The following is a 4,262-nucleotide window of genomic DNA, read 5'->3' on the forward strand; positions in this document are numbered from 1 at the left end:
TATTAAAGCTTTTTATTACAAGAAGTTGTCTAAGCCTTGTGGTATTCCAATACCATACAACAACACACCAGATTTCATATTCCAGTTGAAATCACCAGTACCAAGAAAAAGGTTGCCTAGGGGGTACCAGCAAAGACTCCAAGGAACGCTATCCATCCAGTGTACTAGCCACTGTTAAGTGCTAGCAAGCTATCACGCACTGGTCACAGCACAGTGCCTCTTGTTCTGGTAAGCACACCATTTGTCTATATATGTTTGCTCACAATACCAGACAATATTACGCTATTGTGGCGCCCTCTCGCTTTTCCTTCCTGCACTAGTATTTTGTATAGTACGTTGTTCTGTATAGTACGTTGTTTTGTATAGTACGTTGTTCTGTATAGTACGTTGTTCTGTATAGTACGTTGTTTTGTATAGTATGTTGCTCTGTATAGTACGTTGTTTTGTATAGTACGTTGTTTTGTATAGTACGTTGTTCTGTATAGTACGTTGTTCTGTATAGTACGTTGTTCTGTATAGTACGTTGTTTTGTATAGTACGTTGTTCTGTATAGTACGTTGTTCTCTATAGTACGTTGTTCTGTATAGTACGTTGCTCTGTATAGTACGTTGTTCTGTATAGTACGTTGCTCTGTATAGTACGTTGTTTTGTATAGTACGTTGCTCTTTATAGTATGTCGTTTTGTACAGTACGTTGTTCTGTATAGTACGTAGTTCTGTATAGTATATTGTTCTGTATAGTACGTTGTTCTGTATAGTACGTTGTTTTGTATAGTACGTTGTTTTGTATAGTACGTTGTTCTGTATAGTACGTTGTTCTGTATAGTACGTTCTTTTAAATCAGTTCATTCTCTGTAGATCACTGGTTTTCAAACCTGTCCTCAGACCTCCCTAACAGGCCAGATTTTGAAGATATCTGAACTGGAGCACAGGTGAAATTATTAGCTGATTAGTAAACACAGTTATTAAACTGTTCTCACCCAAAGTAATCCTGAACATCTGACCTGTTAGGGAGGCCTGAGGAAAGGTTTTAAAACCAGTGCTATAGACCAGTGCTTCTCAATTGCAGTCCTCGCGTACCCCCAACAAGCCAGGTTTTCATTATAGCTGAACCAGGGCACAGGTGAAATAATCAGCTGATCAGTAACCATGGTTACTAACCTGCTCTCAGCCATCAGCTGATTATTTCACCTGTGCACTGGTTCAGCTATAATGAAAACCTGGCCTGTTGGGGTTAATTGAGGACCACGGTTCCGAAACACTGCTGTAGACCACTCACCTTATGATATTTAGAGCATTGAACCACTCAAAGTCCCACACGTCTATAAAACCATACAGCACAAGGTGTTATGTGCCAGAATAAAAGAGGACAAATCCCCTGACAGCTTACACTCTAATTTTCAATGGGTTTGCAACTAGGAAAAAAACATTATAAGACATGTTTAGGGAGTGATTCATGACAGGATTGTGTATGGAAGGGGTTAATCCAAACTCTTCAGATATGTGTGTCTGAGAAAGGGTTAAAGAGAGCTCTGCAAGCCAATAAGGAATGTGTTAAAGGCACACAAAAGGGACATCATTTTCTTTAATTATTCAGATAGAGCACAACATTTTCCAATTCACTTCTATCATCAAGTTTTCTTAAAGGGACACTAAACCCAATTTTTTTCTTTCGTGATTCAGATAGAGCAGGCAATTTTAAGCAACTTCTTAATTTACTCCTATTATCAAATGTTCCTGGTTCTCTTGGTATTTTTATTTGAAAAGCAAGAATGTAAGCTTAGGAGCCGGCCCATTTTTGGTTTAGCAGCCAATAGGAATTCAAGGGACGCCATCTTTAATCGCGTACCTTGAATTCACTATTCAGTCTACGGTGGACGAAGAGGATACTCCATGCTCCATGGCTCCGTGGTCGCCGGTCTTCAGTTCCAGGGTCGCCAGTCTTTAGTTCCAGGGTCGCCGGTCTTCAGCTCCACGGTCATCGGTCTTCAGCTCCGCTCCGCACAGGATGTTCCTGGAAGAAGAGATCGCGCTTGGATGAAGACTTCACCGCCTGGAACAGGACCTTCTCCGTCGGACTTCAGGAACGGTATCAACCTGGGGGTTAGACTTAGGCTTTTTTAAGGTTTTTTTTAAGGGGGGGGATGTTTTATTTAGATTAGGGATGGGCAATAAAAGAGCTAAATGCCCTTTTAAGGGTAATGCCCAAACAAATGCCCTTTTCAGGGCAATGGGTAGTTTAGTTTTTTTTAGTGTTAGGTTCTTTTATTTGGGGGGGTTTGGTGGGTGGGGGGTTTTATTGTTGGGACTTTGTGTATTTTTTGTAAAAGAGATGATTAGCTTGGGGCAATGCCCTGCAAAAAGCCCTGCAATGCCTGCAGGCTTGCCAGAAACACAGGCCCTCAAGCTCCGTACGGAGCTTGATAGATAGGCCCCAAACTCTTGCTCACACCACAGGAACAAACACACACTCTTGCTCACACACAGGAACAAACACACACTCTTGCTCACACACAGGAACAAACACACACTCTTGCTCACACCACAGAAACAAACACACACTCTTGCTCACAGACAGGAACAAAAACACACTCAAGAACAAACACTTTTTCTCACACACACAAGAACAAACACTCTTTCTCACACTCACACAGGAACAAACAGACACTCTTGTTCACACACAAGAACAAACACACACTCTTGCTCACACACAGGAACAAACACACACTCTTGCTCACACATAGACGCACAGGAACAAACACACAGTCTTGCTCACACATAGACGCACAGGAACAAACACACACTTTTGCTCGCACATACAAGCACACAATCTTGCTCACACACACAGAACACACACTCTTGCTTGCACATACAAACACACAATCTTGCTCACACAGGAACAAACACACACACACAGGAGCAAAACACACTCTTGCTCACACACAGGAACAAACACACACTTTTTGCTCACACACACACAGGAACAAACACACACTCTTGCTCACACACACAGGAACAAACACACACTCTTGCTCACACACACACAGGAACAAAAACACACTCTTGCTCACACACAGGAACAAACTCTTGCTCACACACATAAACAGGAACAAAAACACACTCAAGAACAAACACTTTTTCTCACACACACAAGAACAAACACTCTTTCTCACACAGGAACAAACAGACACTCTTGTTCACACACAAGAACAAACACACACTCTTGCTCACACACATGAACAAACACATACTCTTGCTCACACATAGACGCACAGGAACAAACACACACTCTTGCTCACACACACAGGAACAAACACACACTTTTGCTCGCACATACAAGCACACAATCTTGCTCACACACACAGAACGCACACAATCTTGCTCACACCAGAACAAACACACACACAGGAACAAAACACACTCTTGCTCATACACAGGAACAAACAAACACTTTTTGCTCACACACACAGGAACAAACACACACTCTTGCTCACACACACGCAGGAACAAACACACACTCTTGCTCACACACAGGAACAAACATACACTTTTTGCTCACACACACAGGAACAAACACACACTCTTGCTCACACACACACAGGAACAAAAACACACTCTTGCTCACACACAGGAACAAACTCTTGCTCACACACACAAACAGGAACAAAAACACACACTTGGCTCACACACACAGGAATAAACTAACACTCTTGCACACATGCACAGAGACAGAAACAAAATTACACACTTGCTTACAGTGACACATACATTTAAAACCCACTTTAACATAAATATAGAAACACTGACACTTACATTACAGTTGCTGACACTCTATCTCCTACAGCACAACTCCAGGAGCTGGACTTCATTCTGAGCATTAGCTGGCTCCCACACCCATTTTGGACCTGAGCACCAGCTGACTCCCTCACCCATTCTGCACCTCCTCTCCCTCAGCAGCATCTAGAAGTACAAGCTGGGAGGAGAGAATTTTGCCTAGCAACTGATGACTCACACAAGCAGCCACTCCCGTTTTTGTGAGTCACTGCACAGGAACTTCAGAAGGTGCAGACAGGGCTGGAAATGACAGTAAAGAAGCTGTGCTACAACCAGTACAGCTGCAATGTGAGGTAATAAAATACATACACAGTTTGCCAGACACTGAGACCTCTGTGCTTGCACCACCACTGGGCCTAATAACATAATATACAGTGGCTTGGAGCAATTGCTGTGTGCTTGCAAATTCTGGGGGGGGGGGGCAAGTGC

General features: G+C 42.8%; 1 long non-coding RNA gene across 1 annotated transcript; it reads right to left on the reverse strand.

Annotated features, from left to right (window-relative positions):
• Positions 1-1,566: 1,566 nt before the first annotated feature.
• LOC128636044 (uncharacterized) lies at positions 1,567-3,942 on the reverse strand. Its single transcript, XR_008398649.1, has 2 exons — positions 3,813-3,942; positions 1,567-2,096 (listed from the first exon to the last, which is right to left on the reverse strand). It is a non-coding gene; the product is annotated as an uncharacterized LOC128636044 (long non-coding RNA).
• Positions 3,943-4,262: the final 320 nt, after the last annotated feature.

Source organism: Bombina bombina, chromosome 7 (genome assembly GCF_027579735.1).
Source record: "Bombina bombina isolate aBomBom1 chromosome 7, aBomBom1.pri, whole genome shotgun sequence".
Classification (NCBI taxonomy): Eukaryota; Metazoa; Chordata; class Amphibia; order Anura; family Bombinatoridae; genus Bombina; species Bombina bombina.